Source organism: Panulirus ornatus, chromosome 6 (assembly GCF_036320965.1).
Source record: "Panulirus ornatus isolate Po-2019 chromosome 6, ASM3632096v1, whole genome shotgun sequence".
Lineage (NCBI taxonomy): Eukaryota > Metazoa > Arthropoda > Malacostraca > Decapoda > Palinuridae > Panulirus > Panulirus ornatus.
This window is the reverse complement of record NC_092229.1, coordinates 11,116,240-11,138,903: the sequence shown is the minus strand read 5'-3', so window position 1 is coordinate 11,138,903 and position 22,664 is coordinate 11,116,240.

Below are 22,664 nucleotides of genomic sequence, written 5' to 3'. Positions count from 1 at the left end.
TAACGTCTTCTGTATCTTGCGTATGTGTCGTCTTGTGTAACCACCCGACCCCGCATCCTGTTTTCCTTCACCTTCCCTGAACGTCACACCAATGGAGGATACGCATCGCGAATCCAGAAGTGTGTCTTTCGGTTTCTGATTGGGGCTTTTCCCTATACTTGCCTACCAATCTATCTTTCAAAGGGCCATGTTTCACCCCACAGCTCACCCCCGTTCATCATGTTCCCCCTAAAGAAAAAAGGGTGAGGGGGGTTGGTGGGGGAAGGGAAAGGTTGGCAGAAGCGATCAGAAAACAGAAAAAAAATGAGCAGTTGAGATTTGGCTTTGGCAGGGGAGCTTTTTGCCTCGACTGAGGTAAATTGTCTCATTTCCATGTGGGAGGGGAAGGGAGGGATGATATTTCTTCTCCCAGGAGCTTCAGGTGTGTGTGTGTGTGTGTGTGTGTGTGTGTGTGTGTGTGTGTGTGTGTGTGAGTAGCTGACTGAAGCCACAGGTTAGAGGAGGAAGTAAAGGCACCATTTTAATGGACCGAGAATGAAATTAAAAATTAATGTAAACCTTATCTTTGTGGAGGAAGGGAGGAAGTATTTCGGCCTACGTCATATTACTGTATTTCAGTAGATTGAAAGTTTGTTTATTTTTTGTCAGAGATTATATAGATCGTAATCGGATTGTCCTCTGTATTTTATGGCCTCTATAATTGGTGACGAATTAAAACTTCATCCATCAATAATTGCTGATGTTCAAATTGCTTGGTGCGACATTTCATTGCAGATTTTTTTTTTTTTTTGGACCTTTTCAATCAAAACCCAAGACTTTCGCGAAAAATACAGGCTTACGAAAGTACTCATTTTAAGTTAAAGGGTTAGTATGAAAGTATTCTTTGTAACACAAGGGGTTGATTAGTCAGTCAAATTGCATAACTAAAGAGTCAGTCAAACTTTTGAAAGTAAGAAGGTATGTTATACTTTTTCTATAACACGACCTTCGTTAATAGCCATGTAAAAGTACTGACGTGTTTATTTGAGAAATATATTTATATTGTCCCGTCTCTCGGGACACACGTATTGATCCAACTCGTTTTGGAAACCAGTTGATGTCATGCGCACATTACATTATCACGTAATCATCTCTAGTTTTGTAGCGAACGTAACATGGAAATCTTCGGCTGAAGATTGCATAAGGTCATAGGTTGAAAGAGGTGGAGACGCAAGTTCACCTCAGTACCCTGTAGGATGCCACCGTTGACAGAATAAGATGAACGAGGTGTCTTCATCCTTGACTGCCACGAGGGAACGACTGACAAGGAGGAAACCGTGCATTGCATAAAGAGAGAATGAGCAAAAGGGCCGACAGTGAGGAAGGGAGTTTTTACCCAGGAATAATACTCTTCATTTTTCCCTTCACTTCTCAAGGGCTTTAGAGAAGTCGTGGGTCACGTCAAGATATTCACCAAAATCCCTGTGAGGGTGAGGGGTATTGGCCATTATAAGTCTCGTTGCCTATGTATGTAGGAGTAAATACATTCGATTGTGGTGGAATAGCCAATTTGGTCTCATGACACGTGTGGTTCGGTGGATGAAGGTCCTAACTGTCGCCACAAATAGCATGGGTTCCAATCCTCCTTTGTGCCATGTATGTGATGTGGATCCCATAGTGGAGAAATCACTATTTGAGGTACATGTTATCCAATGCTCTTCGTGCATAGCTAATTAGGTAACATACTTAGTTTCCAGGCTGGTGGCTGCCGTTCGAAACCAAGTTGTAGGATATATTGCGAAGTGATCTAGTATATGCCAGAAACACAGGAAAATGGAACTTGATAAGTTCCCAAGTGCACTTTCGTGTAATGATCACATCATCAGGGGAGATACAAGAAAGAAATATAAGTAGCTGATATACAACGAATAGACGTAGCTAGGACGCCAATTGGTAGACACGTGATTGTCCAAGACAGACAGCGAGTGTATCATAAACTTATAATGTGGGCAAAAAGGGGAATTTTTTTTTAAATTTTATCAGCAATAAAGCTATCCAAATTGTATAGACCTTTACTAATATTAAGGTTATAATTCTTTGTGTATTTAACAGTAGAAGATTCAGTTATATATCTCGTGGTACTGGAGTTAGAGTTAATAACAGAGATGGCATTACTCCAGTCAGTAAAATGATCTTAGTTTTTGTGATTAAACAAGGCATTTGATTCTTGTCCCGTTCTTATACTATATTGATGTTGCTTAAGTCTAAGAGCAAGATCCTTACCAGTCTGCCTAACAGAAAACTTTATATGTATATATATATATATATATATATATATATATATATATATATATATATATATATATATATAGTGCATAGATAAGGCGATGTTGGTGGCGTGGAAACAAGCATGAGTTCTTGGTCTAGTATCACAAACACCAAATCTCCCCAGACTCTCTCTTTATGTATGATATGGACGACCCTGGCAGAGTGAGCAAGTGTGTTCGTAAGGTAGGGCGACAGTGTTGACGACACTAATCGAACCTTTGTCCTTCGGAACCAGTGGATCACAGAGCGACCCAGATGTGACGGACAAACAAAAGGATCATTGTTTGCCGGCAGTTTGTTAGAAAGGGTGAGGGCGCCTCCCCTCCCTCCCTCCAGCCTCCCTTCCTCCCCCTCCCTGCCCTGAAGCCTCCCCGTATGTGAGGTAAATAACATTATGATGTTGATGTTACTGATGAAGCTCTTTGTGGCTCGACTCTTTACTGGAAGGAAAAGAACACGGGAAAAAAAAAAGGGTGTGCTTAGGAAAGCCCTGTTGTTGTTCGCGTGTCTGTGATACCTTGTTGTCTTTGTGTCACGAGAGAAAATAGGAGCAGAATCAAGTTTTAAACACGTCGCTGGCTTGATTGATCGTCTCTTACAGAAAGGCTTCCATGAAGTGCGATGGGACGAAATCACAGAATCTGGTTCTATTACAGGTGTTGGTACCTAATCTTAAAACTTCAGTGTCTTTCTTTTTTTTCGGTTAATATGTTCGTACTGATGAGGACGATCGTACGCGGGTTTGAAATCGTTAATTTGCGTATCTTTTTGATCAAGTTGAACGGAATCAAAATGACATGCGGTGGTCGTAAACCGTAGATTTCTTTCTCTTTTTTTTTTTACACTCGTCAGAGAGGACCCGAAAGCTTAAAGCTTAAGAACTGTAGCTTAATACATGAGATTATGGAGATAACCGTACCATTATCCTTTTCCAGCAGTGACTCTCTGCTTCCATCATGCACCTGACGTAACATGGCTGATGTACTACCCTGTTCCTGCACGTAAATATCTTCGCACTTAGGATACCAGCTGTGTCGCATTAAGGACCACTGGCGCGCTATGAGGAGAGACGGTTCGGTGGGCGAAAGACCCCGCCCGTAATGCCTAGAAGTTTAGCCCGGCACTGATAAAAGCAGTGATAAGGGACCTGTCTCTTCTACAGACAGTGAGAGACATCGCAGGTTACCGAGAGCAGTGAAGAATACCAGTCGCCATTCATCGAAGTGAGCGTTGGCGGGTGTAATGGGAAAATGGATTGCGGGGATCCAGAACTTTTCGTCTTCAGGCGAACCCGGCCACCGTCAAGGGAATCCGCCCAGTTTCCAAGAGCCTGTGTTGGATGACGTCATGTTTACCTCAGCAGAACGTGAAGGAGCCGCGGTAAGACGTCAACACAAACAAGGATTTCTCATCATTTTCTTTTGAGCGCAACGTTGGCCTCGGTGGTGATGCGTCGCCAAGCTTGTCAAGAGGGTTGTTTGAATGCCACGTCGGGCTTAGAACATGTACACGGCGACAGTAATTAATTGTTGAGAAACTAGTTACGGGTCTTCCAGCCCCCCCCCTCCCCTCTCTCTCTCTCTCTCTCTCTCTCTCTCTCTCTCTCTCTCTCTCTCTCTCTCTCTCTCTCTCTCTCTCTCTCTCACAGCTGAAGCCTCGTTAGGCGAGGTGATTTACGCGACGAGAGCATAATTCGTAGGATCCTTTTTACAGCGTTTTGACACACCGGACTTGGCGAGCTGGATAATGTTGTGGATGCTGTGAACTGGTTACAGGAAGAAACTTTGTGTACTGACGTAAATGATTATGCTCGTGTACAAGACTCCGGGACATAGGCTGGCCGTGGGGATGTGTGTTGAGCCTGACATAAAGGAGAGAAATTAGTAATCATCCAGATTTATTCCATGACTCGTAAGATACAGACTTTGAATTGTTGATTCTCTGCCTCGGGCATCTTTGTTAACGTAGCGACTCCACTGGTGCTGGTGGTAGGACCAAAGCCTGGGTCTGTACTTGTAAAGAATGGCATGACGCCTCTGCTATTTTATGAATGGTACGAATCGACTCTGTTATTGCCTCTGAAACTAGTCGGATGTTTTGGGGGGTTGGAGTCACTCTGTAGTTGGGTCTGGTCACTCGTTTCATTGATGATGTGGTGGGTATAAACGTCATTCGGAGTAATATGAGTCGCTAAATGTACCCACGTCACTGCAGCTTTTCACCAACTTCCGCGACTGTTGAAGACGTCTGTCACCTTTTTTTGTTTTATCGTTAATGCGCTTCACAAGTCATTGCGACGTAGATTGCGTCTGGACAAGTATGTTCACCTTCATCTGGCCGTCTGTGGTCACTATTTGAAGGCTGGATAAGAAGTCCTGCTGGTAGAATAAGGGATAAAAGCTGGTAGAAATGGGGATAGAAAAGAAATGCTGTTATTCTTGATGCATACGCGCAACTAGGTATATCTCACTCTTGACACGGAAATGCTGCTTAACGACCCACCGATGTGATAAGTCACCATCAGTTGTACGTCTGTTGTTGACCATTTCGAAATCACAAGACGAACTCGATGAGGCACGTGATGAGTAGGACCCGCTGGATGATGGGAAGTATCAATCCTCTTTTGCTGGTGTCGCTACTGCTGTCAAATCTTTTTTTCATTTTTCTTTACTTTGTAATCTTCCGTTTCCTCCAGTTGTGACGGTTTTCCTTCAGTTGTGACGGTTTTCATCCAGTTGTGACGGTTTTCCTCCTCTGCCTTTCAAGAGCTGGACTGTCTTCGCAACCTCCTCAAGTTTTCTTGTAAGAGACTTTGAGGGAATGGCGTTGGTCGCCTCTTGACCTTTTGAAACCCTTCTTCGAGCTGGGTGTGCACAAATTGTCCTCGAGAAGCATTCGTCATCCATTCTGGGCTACATGGGTAACCCATTTCGTTTGTGCTTTGCTCATCCTGCCGCATCCCTGGGCTTGGGATCAATAGTGTTTTCACCCACAGTTGAGTCAAGGTCAGAGAGGAGATGCCCGGCACATAACCTCTTCGTCGATTCGAAGGCACGAGTGGTTGTGTTGACTGTAGATGATGTGCGAGCTGTTGGCAGTGCCATAAGTGTATTGATAGTCGTGGTGGAAGCCACTAGGTTCTTGATGCTTCGTAGTCTAGTGTTTGGTTTTCTTGATAATGTTGATAAGGTGTTTGACACCTGGATAGTGAAGGATTGATGTCTGGTGTATGAAAACACTTGCTAGATTAGTCGCCAACAAGCAGTGTCTCCTGGACAAGGTCTAACCTAATCTTCATAACCTGTTGACGAAGGTGGACTTTGATCAGGGTTGCCACAAACTCGATACTGACGAAGGCTTAAAGAAATCCACTTTTTGGAATTTGATCGACGCACGACTTGTGCCTCATTAGCTTCTATCCTTCATCTGTGTTAAAGGCATCGGAACCTTTTGTGCTTCGGCCATTTCTTGGTTATCGGAGTTAAGTTTGGATTATTGTGCAGATTCCTGTCTTGTTTTTCTCTTTATATGTTAAAGGATTTGATGGGTGGATTAAAGGACTTGATGGGTGGATTAAATGGTTTGATGGGTGGATTAAAGTAGTGGATGGGTAGATATTGTATCAACCAAAACCAGTCTTTTTGTGTTGGTTTTTGCTCAACAGATAAACTTGTCAAAACGTCATAGGATGTTGCTTCTGGACGGGATTGCCTCTCATGAAACTGTGCACAATCTTCAACATCCCATTGATCGTTACTAAGCTCCTCCATACGATCGCAACCACCTCGTAGCGTTGCGCATTAAGCAGTGGTCCATCTAGCAGTGTCCCGCTCTGACTTTTCGTTCATAAATCAGTTGGCTATTTGGGCCTTAGCCCAATCGTGTGCCAGGGAACGACGTCAGCGGCGCTATAAACCCAAGTTCTTTATATGTTCAGAATAGGAACGCACACAACCTCGCTGAATATATGGCCCTTCTTCGTTCTAAAATGACTTGGTTTACTGAATGGTTTTGAAGTGTTGTAGGTACGATCAAAAGATACGTTTCCTTACTCCCTCCCGCTCGGCATTTCTAAGGCCACAGCTTATATAGTCTCATGACTGTGTTTGACACTAAAGCCTCCAGAGATATCTCCTTGATCTCTCTACTTGGGGTTGATGCAGTGTGTGGTTAATGTACCTGGAAGGCGAAGCAATGGCATCGACTGTTCTGTGGGACAAGGTGTCAAACGTGATCTACCTCATCGAGAAGTTCATGATTATTCTTAAGGGAGTTGATCCACACCTCCAGATGACCTAGACCAGTCGGGCAGGTGGTTCATGATTACGACATCTCCGCTGACCTTCCCTGTCCCTCCCCAGTAGGAAGAGCCACTTCAGAAGAACGAGTTGCTGCGCCAGGTTCCTTGAACTGACCTTCGGTGGCAAGGATCGTCGTGTCTCTGAGTAGGTTTGCAGGATCGGAATTTTCCCTTCCCTCTTTGTGGTTTGGATCAGCCTCTGCTCAGGTAGGGTTTCAGTTGCCATATCAGCGAGGGAGATCGAGCGTGGAGGTGATTAAGACACGGTTTATAGCTCCCCGAACCCCCATTAATGGTAGGCATTGTGTTAACAAACGAGGGTACCCGGTCGCGCGAGTGGCTGGCGGGAGGATGAAGTTCTCTTTAACTTGTTCTAGCCAGCGCACATAAAGAGGACTGGTGCTTACCTCCGTCGCCTTCAGTTGAGTCGGAGGTGTTCCCAGAGTCTTTTTTTTCATCTCGAGACTCAATACCATACGTATAATGATGCGAGAGCGTTGTTGACGAGGAAGGTGTTTGAAAAGATATTCCGGCTGGTGGTCGAAACTTTGACCTTGACGGTTATATAATGACCACGATGGTTGATAGGCCTATTTTAAAGATCATCTTGGCCTCCAACCACCCATCACCCTCGTTCCCATTCTCTTGATTGGTCTGCAGTGAGTGTAAGTCCTTAAACTTCCTTTTTCCTTAGTTATCCACTGCTATGTTGTTTCCGTAAAAAACGAAAATTTTCTTTTTTTTTTTTTTACCAATGTGGACTGCAATTGTCGTGGTTCAGCACAGTTTGCAGTTCAGGAGCGGAACTATATACCAATGTGGACTGCAATTGTCGTGGTTCAGCACAGTTTGCAGTTCAGGAGCGGAACTATATAGTTCATAAATACTGGAACTTGGCGCATCTTTTGAGTCTCCCGGACTGACGGCGACGAACGAGACTCAAAAAAGACCTTTACACGCTTTGCGAGTAGTTACGCCTCGTTGATATGATAAGCCTCGCTGTGTTGACCACAGGGAAGTGTTGTCGATTCTGCTCTCTCACGAGTAATGTGCGGACTGTTGTGTTCTGCTGTCGCTCTGTAGAGTTGGTGTGTCCGTATCTTAACGCGATGGCTCGAGATTCTTTATTCCTGAGTATTCATTAGCCACCTACGGCATCTGGGTTACTCTCTCTGTTTCTGCTGTTGCCATTCGACGTAACACAATGATGACCTAACCCACTACGCTCGTGGTCTGTCTACACCACATAAAGGAACATCACATGTGTCATACGACTCGCGCGTGAAGCGCCTCGCCTTGCGGTATGACTTCACGTGCCCTCTTAGGGTATACCTCATTTGAGACAGTGCACTTCTGAGACCATACACTTGTGACGGAACTACCCCGAGGGAGGCGTACATACCAGACTGACACCACCGGGAGTGTGACATAAATGCACTTGGCATTTTATGAGCACGTACAAGTCAGGCTGGTATCCATTGCGCAGCTGTTGCGTCCATACTCAGTGTATATTGGTAGAATGCTTCACATGCCCCGAGTGCCCGCCTTGCTCTGTGAGTTTCATAACCCATACGAAGACACAGGGATACAGGTGAAGTAACAGTGAAAATGACACCCGCTAGGCTGGAGGTACCAAATATTCATTGGGTACAAGAGGAGGAAGAGGAGGAGGAGAAGTAGTTCATCTTTCGCACTTCATTAGTTGCCGAAAGGAAGCTCTTATCAAACTGAAGTGTCTCCAGGGAACGTGACCCACGGATATGATGCATGCCTGGCGTACCTTGGTGATCGGGGACGTTTGCGATGGATCAGCTGTGTTTCCAGGTGACTTTGTGTACATGCAGTTGTTTTTTTTTTTTTTTTGATATTCACCTAGGCTGACTAGCTGAATGTTATTGCTTGTGGTTGGCTAAGTGTACACTTGTGGGATCGAACCGGTTTGTTTCAGGTGACAAGTTACGTAGGTACCTGTGATACTAGTTCTAATCAGGTATATCACTAGGTGACCAGGATGCACAAGTTCACCAGGTGTATCTGGTTAAACAAGTTTATTACGAGTTGCCCGGGTATATCACCAGTTGATATATTAGTTGACTACGTATGTTGCTAGTTGACTAGTCACAATAGTAGTTACCCTGGTATAACACTCGTTAACCAGGTTTACTAGATAATAACCAGTTGTGTTGCTGTTTGAACAGTTATAGCGTTCCTAGACATATATATATATATCGCTGGATATATATATATATATATATATATATATATATATATATATATATATATATATATATATATATATATATATATTTATATATATGGCCATAAAGTTTTCCTGAATTTTGTATTGTAAGTTGCAAACTGTTTCATATCCGAGGCACATAATACAAGGTATGCCATAGTGAGAATTTGCACTCGAAGGTTGGGATTTCACAAAGAACAAGACCATTTTTCTCAGCAAACGCACGCAAAACGTAAAGACAGAAAGAAACATCATAATTGTGCTGATTATTAGCTGTTTTTACACCACCACACTGACAGGCGGGACTGGTTCTCTTGAGAGAGAGAGAGAGAGAGAGAGAGAGAGAGAGAGAGAGAGAGAGAGAGAGAGAGAGAGAGAGAGAGGCGTTAGGAACAACTTCGTGTGGAGCCTGACTTGTCTGGCATTTGACTCGTCTCCCAGTCTGTGTTATTTCCCCCGCTTGACGCTCAATTGACGAAGAGTACGAGTAGAATAGAAAAAAAAAAAGAAATCCGATTGGGTTTCCGATCATATGAGTGGAATGCACACACACACACACACACACACACACACACACACACACACACACACACACACACACACACACACACACACCTGGCTGTGGTGTGGGAGTGTGTATGTGTGTGTGTGAGAGAGAGAGAGAGAGAGAGAGAGAGAGAGAGAGAGAGAGAGAGAGAGAGAGAGAGAGAGAGCCAGTAACACACACATAATCACGCGGATACGCGCACACACGCACGCTCGTGTCAAGATATACAAGGATCGCTTTGAAGATGGTGGCGTGGTGCAGTGTTAACCCCTAGACCACCGTGGACCATTTTGGCAAGAGGTTAATCACAGAAATGGGATGTTCAGAAAATTTATCTCCCGTTAAGATATGATATGATGAAACATGTTCACGTGTTAAGAAAATTTATCTCACGTTAAAATATGATCTGGTTTAACATGTTCACGTCTTGATCGGTGTGGACGTGGTATTAAAGGGGAAAAAAAGTTCTTATGGCTTGTCATGATTACTAATTAGTGAATAGGTATGAAGCTCGAGGGATGGGATTTGTAGAGAGAGAGAGAGAGAGAGAGAGAGAGAGAAGACCTCCTCCCAGTTTTCACATGACGCAGCAATCTGGAAAGAAAAGAAATAAGAATCGATTGTATTAGACCAGCTTTTGTGGAGGTCCGTTCCTCAAGAGATTGTGGGGGGGGGGGATTGCTAGATCGCCAGTTTGCATGTCTGTGAAATCGCTGGTCTGCCCGGGAAGACGTGGGGTTTCGAGACGAATGCCACGCCTCTCTCTCCCTCTCGTACCAGACCGGCCGTGTCAAGGATGTGTGATAGGACGTTTGAGTTTCACTGGTACCTTCGACGTACGACTGTCTCCAGCACAGCACTCCGGTACTCTTTCGACGCCAAAGACTCTGCGTGGTACACTAGTTTCTAACACACCCCTCTGCAGCCTTCATGCTTGATGCACGGACTCCCTCGCGCACACCCACAGCTTTAGCTTAGTGTACCGACCTCCTGGAATGCTCGAGAGCTTCAGCATAGCTCACCAAGTCCTTGCATACCAGGGCTTCAACGTAGTACACTGGTTTCATTGTAGACACCACGGCTTAAACACATTAGCCTGATCACCCTTCGCAGATACCGTAGATTCACCGTAGGACACTCTAGCTACTTGGAGATACGTAATTTCAGTATAGAACACGACTAGCTTCTTGTACACCACATCTCAAGGATAGAACACAAACGCCCTGAAAGCCGTAGGAAGGTGGAGGGACTGGTCTTGAAGGGCTTTTGGTGGGAGGGGTTTGGTACTCCAGCAAAGAAGCTAGTGCCAAATTTATTGAGATGAGACTATACTTAGAGTAGCGTTATTTTCGATTTTTATGTTATATAGATGTTAAAGTTTGTACTTGTTGGATAGTCAGTGATTGTGATAAGTGACCTTTTAAGTGTGATTTTCCATTTTGTTGTACTTTCTTCTGACAGGTTGGACACGAACAAGCCGGTGAGGCTTAGTTTAAGGTGGAGCAGATGATTTGTTCGTAGAAGATACTAAGGGATTCTCTTCTTGTCCAAAACTGGTGTCACTAAGTGTACCAAGGGTATTTAATTTTTTTTCGTTTAAAGCGTGTGTGTGTAAGTGTCTCTGATGTGGAGAATGAGTGACGTGTGTGTGGTGTATGGGATTCGTAATATGACTGGAGTTCACTTAGGTTGGAGGAGTTGACCAATCCAGAGTTACAAGGAGGATGCAGGTTGGATTCATGTTAAGTCAGGGTTCAAGAACCTAACTGTGGCTTTCTGTTGGGGATGAAGACTCACGCTAAGTGCGTTACTGTCGTAATTTATAAGCCTGATGAAGCTCTGCATCTCAATTGTTGCTTGGGTAGTGTCAGCGTACTGTCATAGGAGAGGAATTTCGTACCGTGGCATACGTAGGGGTGACAGGAGGTCAGATAGAGAGAGATGGACGAGGGTTGGAGGATAGAACTACTGCATGGGGAACTCCTTTTGTAGAGTTTTAGTATCTGGAAGGTGAAGCCATTGTGAATAATGACTTTGCCTCGGCCACCCCCCCTCTGTGAAGTCTGCTTTTTCTTATATTGTTTTGTGTAAGGAGGTAAAGGTGTTTGATCGGTGAGGCTGCGCCGGAAGATTTTGTTAAATGCTTTGTTGACATTTGTTTGCCACCAATACCGTGCACGAGGAAGGGTGTGGTTGGTTGTAACCTTCAGAAAATGGATGTATGTACCATGTCATTACTCCCTTGTACACACACACACACACACACACACACACACACACACACACACACACACACAGTAACTTGTGCCAATGAACTGTGGCGTGTATCAAAATTCTGGTAACTTATAAGAAGGCTAATGCTGTGCAGAAGTAAGAGAAGTTATTGCTTAAATGTAAAATGCAACTAGGACGGGAGTGCCTAAAATGAACATTAAAAACAAGAACAGGAATGACAGGTAGAGAGAGAGAGACTTCTGAAAGTCAAAGAAAACGGGCTGCACGTATGATGCTTTACACTTGATAGTGTTTTGGCACGTCACCAAACATCTTCCTTCTCAGCAGGTTTCTCAAGTCGGTGTTCCCAGAGATGCTTTAATCAGTGGTTGCCGTCTTTTGATAGCATCACCTTAGTGGGGATGTTCAGCTCCTAGACCAAGGCGTGCAGTCCATTTCCACAGACAGTCCAAAGGGGTTCTGCTTCGACAGTTACAACAGTATCATCACTATTTCTCATTGCTTGTTTTGTCATTTCGATCCCTACGTGACCTTACATATGTATAATACTTTTTTTTTTTATAATTTGCACCCCTTGTTTTGCTGTATGTACCTTATACATCACTCACAGAAGAATGCATCATACATCACTCACAGAAGAAGAGGAGAAATTAGTTAAATGATGTAGTTAAGATGTAGGTTCTGTCACTGTTGGAATCCGTGTTCCATTCCTGGGACACTGGAGATGTGGAATGAAGGCGTGCGTAACTGATGTCCCAGGTGTCTGTTCCTGATCTGTCCAATCAGACGAGGAATGGAATAATGATAATAGACACACACACACACACACACACACACACACACACACACACACACACACACACACACACGTATATAGATAGATAGATAGAGACGGAGGCGCTGTGAAGCCTTATGTTCAATGCCAATCTGAGCAGGATCATTCCTCCTCCACCTCCTCCTCCACCTCCTCCACCTCCTCCTCCTCCTCCTCCTCCACCTCCTTCACCTCCTCCTCCCCCTCTCGTGTATGATCAAAGCAACTGTTCAGAACATAAGAATTATCGGTAACTAAACAGGGCTCCCACTTTCTTGGAAGTAGTTTTTTTTTTTTTTTTTTTTTTTTGTAAGCGGGATTTCCCAGAAAGGCTGGATGTTACCGCGTTATACGTTTGCTGTATTTAATAGTGGAATTATGCAGCCATCAAAAGAGAGAGGTTAGCTCGGTTTTGAGAGTGAGATGGTCCCTGGGCTTTGAAATACATCCTTTGAGAGCCGAGCACATAATTTAGATTTCACTTTAACTTTTTTGAAGGACAAGCTTTAATAGGTGATCTTGTTCTGATATTCGGCATTATTAAAACCTTCGGTTATAATCTAAGAGAAGGTTAAAAGGTTGACGCTACTCAAGTTATATAGATTCGTTTGGTTTCACATGTCAAGAAAACTTGTGCAAACATTTTTTACCTCGAATGAGGCGAAGTCATTTTTCTTCCACACACGATTGTTAAGATGTGGAGTGACTGGTTGATTACCGCAGTTGAAGCACAACCATATAAATAGATACCTTATAGAATAGACTTGGATATTTTCGCCTCAGAACATCATTCGTGCTTCAGTAGTTATATGAGAAGTTTGCAGGTTTTTAGTTTTGAAATGCCTTCATCTTATTTCTCTTACCAGACGAATCTGTGTTTGTTTGGTTTTTTCCCTCTTGCATTTTAACAAACTGCTTCGTTAGGATCGAGTGGTCTGTCGCAGTTTGAATTCCTCTGTATTGTTTTGTAATCCATGGTTTTAACAACTGCAGAAATAGACCGACAAGAAATATATATATATATACTCACAGACAGAGAAGCTGGGATAGATCGAGCGTCTTGAGGAAGGACTGGGCCATGCTTTTTCATGCCAGAGCTGGCATTAGGAAGACCCACCCACAAGGCTGTGAGTAAGGGCTTCCCACTCACGGGAGCGTGCTATCCCCTCCCCAAACCCCTCAACCTCAACGCTAACCACGACAGACAAGCTCCCAACATGGCCCTGCGAACCCGTATTTATCTCCTTGTTACACCAGCAGTCGTCCACTACGTATGTACTCAGCTCGCCGCTGTTCGTCATCCCTTGGTGTCTTTCTCTGCTTTCTTTCGACGAGGGGAGAGAGAGAGAAAGAGAGAGAGAGAGAGAGAGAGAGAGAGAGAGAGAGAGAGAGAGAGAGAGAGAGAGAGAGAGAATTTTTTTTTCTTCGGCGTTGTCTTGGTCGGGTCTCCAAGTTCGTGTGGATGGGCCCCCCCTCACTGTTGTCCTGTTCATTGCTGGGCAGGTTCGAGGCCCCGTGAGGATAAAAACTGGACACCAGGCCATCTGGGGAAACTTTTAATGCGAAGCCACACACTGTATTTGGCCCGCCAGGCTGCGAGATGCCGGGAAGCAGAGAGGGTGGACACACACACACACACACACACACACACACACGTCTACAAGCGTGTGATGAAATGGTGAGCGAGTGTTAGGATACATTGAAAGATCCACTGTGATATGTTTTTTTTTTTTTTCTCCCTTGTGAACAAAAGAATGGGAGTTGCGCAACCTTACGTCTACACTTTTGTGGAAGAGGTGAAAACATCTTTCTCATCCAGTTTCCATTTGTTAAAGTTCTTGGCGAGAAGTGTAGGCTTATGTGTGTGTCCGCCGATGCGCTGAAACTTTCGTGCATGGCTGCGCGGGATTGGGGACGCGCGCTAACCCAGCCAAGCATTTGCATGATTATCCAATCACACACTCCCACCGTAACACCTTCAAACCTAACGACCCTAACTACGAAATTGGCCGTGCCAAATTTTCTCTGCGTGACTGCTGACATACGCAGTGATTTCAGTGTTTTCAGTTACTTGCAGTTGCATTACAGAGTAAAAATGGAAATATATATTCATTTATTTATGATGATTGTTTATTTACTCACACCTAAGGAAGGTTTTCATGTCAATACGTAACCAAAGTCAGGCTGAGTCGGACAACACAACACACACACACACACACACACACACACACACACACACTCTCTCTCTCTCTCTCTCTCTCTCTCTCTCTCTCTCTCTCTCTCTCTCTCTATATATATATATATATATATATATATATATATATATATATATATATATATATGTATGTATATATGATTATATATATATATATTCTTTTTTCATACATATTCGCCATTTCCCGCGTTAGCGATGTAGCGTCAAGAACAGATGACTGAGCCACGGAGGGAAAAATCCTCACTCTGTTCCTTCTTTTGGAAAAGTAAAATAGGAGGGGAGGATTTCCGGATCCCCTCCTTTGCACGCTCCCCTTTTAGTCGCCTTCTACGACGCACAGGGAATACGTGGGAAGTATTCTTTCTCCACTGTCCCCAGGGATAATATATATATATATATATATATATATATATATATATATATATATATATATATATATATATATATATATATATATCAGATTTGTAATTAAATGTGTCCTGCTTCACTAGTAACATCAGTTATTATTTTTATTGGGATAAGCTTAAATCCTCTACACTTTGGATTTTTGAGGCACACAATGAAAATCACATTTGTCTCGTAATACTTTAGAATGACTAGAATTTTTAGGCAAGTTGATGATGCGCATAATGGACCCCACGTGTATTTCAGCGTGCTGGAATAGATATATGAGAATGGTTTGCGATTAAGAGCTATTTTTTTTTCTTTTTTTGTGGAGGGAGGGAGAGTCTCTCTCTCTCTCTCTCTCTCTCTCTCTCTCTCTCTCTCTCTCGTGAGGAGGACCGACCACCTCTGGTCATCGTTGAACCCGTGTGCGTGTGCGCGTATGTATGTATGTTTGCGTGTGCGCGTATGTATGTGTGTGTGTGTGTGTGTGTGTGGGCAGAGGCGTGGGCGGCTTTCAGATGGTCCCACATCGAAGGCCTTCGCGACGCAGTTCGGCTGCTGCCGTTGACGGTGACGGGCCTATGTGTGTGTGTGTGTGTGTGTGTGTGTGAGGGAAGGAAGGAGTAAGTGTATGATCGTTGCCCATCTCCACCGTAGACACGGGGCAGGTGCAGCAACACGCGCGCTATAGCTTGAAGGACATCGTGAACTTGGACGCGTGTCGAGTGGGTGTAATACACACACAGTGTTGGAAGGAGGAGGGAGGGGGTGTGTATAATTACGGGATAAGATTGGAGTGATTTTATATTATATCACATGATTGGAGGGATTGTATTATACAAGGTTGTAGGGGGACGTGATTGAAGGCATTGTATTTTTACGAGGAAGTAAAGGGGACGTGATTGGAGGCATTGTATTTTTACGAGGAAGTAAAGGGGACGTGATTGGAGGCATTGTATTTTTACGAGGAAGTACGTGGGATGTGATTGGAGGGATTGTATTTTTACGAGGAAGTAAAGGGGGACGTGATTAGAGGCATTGTATTTTTACGAGGAAGTAAAGGGAAACGTGATTGGAGGCATTGTATTATGCGAGGAAGTGGGAAGGGGGGGGGGGGGGTTAACGTGATTGGAGGCACTGTATTATACGAGGAAGTGGATGGTAACGTGTTTGGAGGGATTGTATTTTATCACACTGCGGAAGCTCTTGTGTTATGTTGATGGTAGGGGTGTGTTACTTATTTTCGATGTTATTGCATTGCATGATGGAAGAGATGTTTTCATTTTTTTTAGTACATCATGAAAGGGATTTCGGTGTGTGGTATGTGGTCGTAAGTGGGAAACTGGAAGGATATAATGGAGGAGGAGGAGGAAGAGGAAGATCCTGGTAATCTAGTGGAGTGAAGGACTTCAAAAATGCTGAATGTTAATCTTTTTTTTTCCTATGGATTTCCCACAGGAATTGTATATAAAGTCCTTGAACTGCTCACGCAGCAGCTTGAGGGAAAGCTGAAAGAAATGCCAGTGGTTTTAATTGAATAGCTTTGGTTTCCCCCCCTATTTCGAGACGACGAGTTTGCACGTCGCTCTCCAGACGTAGAGACGATTATTTCATGACTCTCTCTCTCTCTCTCTCTCTCTCTCTCTCTCTCTCTCTCTCTCTCTCTCTCTCTCTTTCTCTCTCTCTCGTCTGTAATACGTATTTTCCCGCATTTATTTCGTGTCCGGTGAACTTCAGGAAGCAACATTAGATTGCAGTGGCGGCCGTTATCGCAGCCGATCATTGCCACCACTGCCGACGTCAACAGTGGGAACGTCACCACCACTGCATAAAACAGCAGTAGGAACGCCACCACCACTGCAAATAAACAGCAGAGGGAATGTCACCTCCACTGCATAAAATAGCAGTAGGAACGTCTCCACCACTGCATAAATCAGCAGTAGGAACGACACCACCACTGCATAAAACAGCTGTAGGAACGACACCACCACTGCAAACATAACAGCAGTGGGAACGTCACCACCACTGCAGACATAACAGCAGTGGGAGCGTCACCACTGACACCCCCTACAGACAATAACGTTAGCAGAGTGGGCCACCACTGGTGACAGTAACATATTCAACGCCGCCACCACCCACTGCCGCCACCACCCACCATCTACCACTGCAACCAGAGTCAGTGTCTCCGCTTCACGTGTTCGCCTTTATCTCCCGGGCCATCCATAATGGATCTGCCTGCATTATACATTACTCTGGGCCTCAAGAGCTTGCATGTACTTGAATTTGTATTTGGCTTCATTGGGGCATCTCCCTTCTAGAGGCTCCGGTCTTCTGCCGTCTCTCACCCCTTTTGCACCGGCTGTCGCCTCCTTTTCCTCCCTCTTCCTCCACAGCCATCTACCCTTTTCCCACCCGTTAACTCCACCCTTTCCACTCCACCTCCCCCTGTTATCTCTCATCCTCCCCCGTCCACCAGCAACTGTGTCGTCCTGTTTTCTCCCCGTCCACCACTTTGGTGGCTTCCTCAACCACCACCACCACCACCGTCACTGCCACCTGTTGCCTCTCCTTCCACCACAGCCACCACCTGTTTCCTGCCTGTCCACTACAGACTGTTGCCTCCCCTTTACCACCACCTGTTGCCGCTCCGTCCACTACCACCTGTTGCTTACCGTTCCACCAACAGCTGTTGTGTCCCATCGCATTTTCACCTATTCCACCTGTTGCCTCGCTTCTCTTGCCTCTCCCACGCCACAACCTGTTGCCTCCACCACCACCACCTGCTTCCTCTCGCTCGCCTACCAATTGTAGTTGCCTCCCCCTCCACCACTTGTTGCCTCCCCTCCACCACCTGTTGCCTCCCCTCCACCACCTGTTGCCTCTTCCCTCCAACACCAGCTGCCTCCCTCTTAACCACTGGTTGTCTCCCTCTGCACCACCTGTTGCCTTCTTCTCCTCCACCTGTTCCCTCCCCTCCACCAACTGTTGCCTCTCTCCTCCACCACCTGTTGCCTCTCTCCCCCACCGCCTGTTGCCTCCACCTTCACCTCCTGTTACCTTTCTCTCATCCACCTGTTGCCTCTCCACTCCACCACCTGTTGCCTCGCCCCTCCATCACCAGCTGCCTCTCCCCTCCACCACCTGTTGCCTCTCCCCTCCACCAACTGTTGCCTTCCTCTCCACCTCTTGCTGCTTCCCTCTCCACCGCCTGTTGTCTTCATTTTTACCTTCTGTTGCCTCCCCCTCCAACACCAGTTGCCTCCCCCCACCACATGCCGTTGCCTTCCTCTCCACCACCTGTTGCCCCCCCCCTCCACCGACTGTTGCCTCCCCCTTTACCACCTGTTGCCTCTCCCCTCCACCACTTGTTGCCTCTCCCCTCCACCACCTGTTGCCTCTCCCCTCCACCATCTGTTGCCTCTCCCCCCACCACATCCTGTTGCCTTCCTTTCCACCACCTGTTGCCTCCCCTTCCACCACCTGTTGCCTTCTTCTTCACCATCCTGGTGCCTTCCTCTCCACCACCTGCTGCCCCCCTTCTCCACCGCCTGTTGCCCTCGTCTTCACCATCTTTTTTTCCCCTCTCCAACGCCTGTTGCCCCGCCCTCTACGTGTTCTCCCTCTCTCCACCACTTGTTTTCCCCTCTCTCCACCACCTATTGTTCCCCTCTCTCTCCACCACCTGTTGTTCCTCTCTCTCCAACAACTGTTCCCCATTTCTCCACCACCACCTCCACCCCTCTCATCATTTCATCCCCTTCGCCACAGTAACTTTCAGCACCTCATCATCGCTTCAGAACGGTGGTAGCTTTTCAGTACAGTGGCGAGAGGCGCCCACCGCCCCATGTATTGTATAGCAGTGTACCGTAACCCCATTTTCCTTTCAGTCTTGCCACAGTGGGCGGCTAACTCAGTCTCTGTATCAGATACATCTCTAACTCGTTCCCTGATGACAGTTTTGAAGTTTGTGCGACAGAACAGCAATTCATTCAACAGCCTCTTTATCTTATACAAATGTGGCGAAGGCTTCGATTTTTTCTTATATCTGAGACTCTTATGTGAGAGGGAATCCACGACAATTTGGCTCTCCCTATCCTCTTGTGTGGCCTCGGAGACAAGCATGCTATGTACATTCCGGTCTTAGGGTATTCAGGGCAAGTGTGGAGGATAAGAATGAGCGAGATATTCGAACTATCTGTCGTTATACCTTCTGCCAACTCGGCAGCCATTCTTACCACAGCCAAGGCCCCTGTAAGGCTACGCCGACCCCCATCTGCCGGTGACTCGAGCGCGTCTGTGTCTTGTCCCTCCACATCTGCTGTCCTCCAGGTACCACCGTCTTCTGCGCCTCTCTCTCTCTCTCTCTCTCTCTCTCTCTCTCTCTCTCTCTCTCTCTCTCTCTCTCTCTCTCTCTCTCTCTCTCTCCACTCTACCTTCTCTGCGCAACGGCTTTGCTCCCTATCCTCAGCTTCATATACCCCTCTTTCTACCCCTCGTCTTTCCTCCGTCTCTCCCTCGTCATCCGTCGCCTCTTCGCTCCTCACTGCCCCTGTGCCTCGCTCCTCACTGCCCGTGCCTCGCACCTCACTGCTCTCAGCCTCGCCCACTTCCAGCATCAGTCACGTTCTTCCAACCCCTCACCCTCCTCGCTTCTGGCTGCCCCCCCCTTGCTTACCGCCCGCGCCTTCTGCTGATAAACCTGTCTCTCCCATAGCTCTTACCATACTCCCTTTTTCTCATATTGGAGGCGCCTACTCAGGGACGAAGGTTCTCTTCAATGCTCGATCTGCAGTGACATATAGAAAGGAGCTTGGAGGCGCCTATTCAGGAACAGAGGTTCTCTTCAATGCTCGATCTGCAGTGACATATGGAAAGGAGCTAAGAACGATCGTGACAGCAAAGACTGAAGAGGAAAAAGAAAAATCTAAAAAAAAAAAAGAGTTTTGAAGGAGAGTGGGAAAACGTGATTTTTTTTTTTTTTTTATATGAGAGGGAACTTCGTACCCGCCATGAAAGACGTCGTATGGTAGCGAGGTCCGAAACATGACTGTGTAAGGGTAAGGGCATCATCGCAACAGCTGCTCACCTGTGAGATGCCGGCGCCACACGCTGACCACTCGACGCAAGAGAGTGACTTCGATGTAGTTAATGGCGCGAGAAATCCTCGATGGAATGATGGAAGAAGCGCGAAAGAAATCGGGACAGACCCCGAGGGAACGGAGGGAGCTATTGACGAAGGTGAGAGAGGAAGAGGTTCATCCGTTAACAGGCATGGAGATAAGAGACCGGGTGGCGGGAGACAGAGAGATACAAGAGTGAGAGGGAAGACAGACTACAGTAGTAGGGAGTTTAGGAGATCAGATCCCTACGCTTTTACCCTGTCAACAACGCAGAGGATAACCGGACATGATTGAGATGGAGAGGTATATCACCTGTGGATTTTGGCCCCGGAAAACACCACATTGATGATGAAAGAGAGAGAAAAAAAAAAGCCATCCGATTCAATATGCATGAGGGAGTTGACACGAGATTTAACAGGCCGGGAAAACGAGGCCAGAGCATTGGGACATTAACCTTGGGGGGGGGGGGGGGATTAGAATAGGTCGCCTTTCTTTTAAGGTGGGGTGTCCCAGTGCTTGTTATGAATGCGAACGGGTTTTTAAGGTTTTAAGGGTTTTTTTTTTTTTTAAGGCAGGAGGAGAAAGGACAAGCAAACATGAGTTCGAGTCCAGAGGTTTCATCCCTTACAACACGAAGAGAGATGCCACTATGCCCGTGCACTAAGCTTAGCTTTGACTAGGAGAGATGCCATCATGCCCGTGCACTAAGCTTAGCTTTGACTAGGAGAGATGCCATCATAGCCCTAAGCTCAGCTCGGGTTCTGAGACTGCACGGGTAGAGATTTGAGGAGAGGTATAGAATTAGTAAGGAGTACAACAGGGGTTGAGGGAATGATAATGTCATCCAAGGTTAATTTAGAAGACAAGGGGGAGAGTAAAAGAGTTGCTTCCTTCGTTAGAAGAGACGGCTATAGTGCTGTCGAAAAGGTGAAGACGAAAGAGAGAGCGCGGTAATAGTACTGCACATAAGTCCCGAGAGATCACGGTCTACAAAGACATGAAATACCTCCCGTTGGAGGAAGAGGAGAGGTTGTCGCCCCTCTTTCCCTCTTGCGCCAAGGAACGCTATGCCTCACGGATGATATATTTACAACGATTTTGGCCGGGAGGTAAAAGTTGAAGAATCGGGGCCCTTTTTACCCGATTGGCCTCAGAATAGGAAGGGTTGAACCGCATTTTACGAGTAAGAGCGTGTCTCGGAGGAAGAGTGGAGATGTGCCTCTATTTCTGCAAAGATAAGCTTTTCTATGCCCAGTTGAGGTGGCGGCACCACCTGAGGAGAGGCGAGAATCAGAGAGAGAGAGAGAGAGAGAGAGAGAGAGCGAGAGAGAGAGAGAACGTTCTCTTGAATTAGTGTGCTCAGCACTATTAAAGTGGCAGTATTGACGTTTAGAAGGGCCTCCAAGGAGAGGAGGAAGTGCGGAGAGCGAGGTGATGTTGACGAGTGTGTGTGTGTGTGTGTGTGTGTGTGTGTGTGTGTGTATGTGTGTGTGTGTGTTGTGGGGGTCAGAAGGGTCAGATGAGGGAGGAGGGAGAAGAGATCGTGTGTCTGTGTGTGTGTAGCTGTGGCGTGAAAAGACAGCGAGTGACAACTAGACTGTGGTTAGAATGCCTGACAGTTTTCTGCAGGTCATTCAGAAAGGAAAGATGAGAGATCTCACCTCCTCTGTCCCCCCTCACACACAGACACACACACACACACACACACACACACACACACACACGCCGTCTGTGTGGCGTCATCTCAACTTCCATATACTGTACGCCGAAATCTCCCAAATATGGAACTTCAGCTAGAAGCTCAGAGGATGTCGAGGCCTCGTGGCAGGAATTTAATGATCAAAATAAATTCGTAAAGTTTGTAGAGTTAGGAGAACAGTAGACGAAACAGAGGGACGTTAGGAGTCAAGGCTTAGGCTAGGCGATGCCTAAGTTTGGAGATTCCAAGGTCCCCAAGACATGCAACACGGGCGCGTTGATGTCGGTATGAGCAAAAACTCCTCCATGAAGAAGGTGGCACGCCAATGAAAGGCTAGAAGTGTGAATGTAAAACGGATCATCGAAAACTTTTTACTTCGAAAGTTGAGTCACCGAAAGAAGTAAGATATTTGGAGAGGAACTAGCCAGAAGGTGTTGAGCAGAAGAGGAAAGGCAGTAGGAAGATGGTGAATATCGGTGAAATGAATGGATAAAGACTCTGATCTACTTCAGGGGTGATGGACTTGTAAGTGGCTTGTACTGCTGCTCCCTGAACCATACCTCTCGTTGGCAGGAAAGCCGAGCTAGTTTCTAGAAAGTCTTCATTCCTTGTAAACTTGGTCCAAAGGCATGTGGGAATCTTTCGTATTGACATTTAAAGGTGTGTGATGAGAAAAGGGGAGGGGAAGGATGTGAAGATTAGAAGGGAAAATGATTTGGATATTATGCATGGAGCATGAAGTTAAAATGTTAAAAAAGTAGTCCACTTATTCATTTCTTTAAGAGAGGTGAAGTAGTAGGA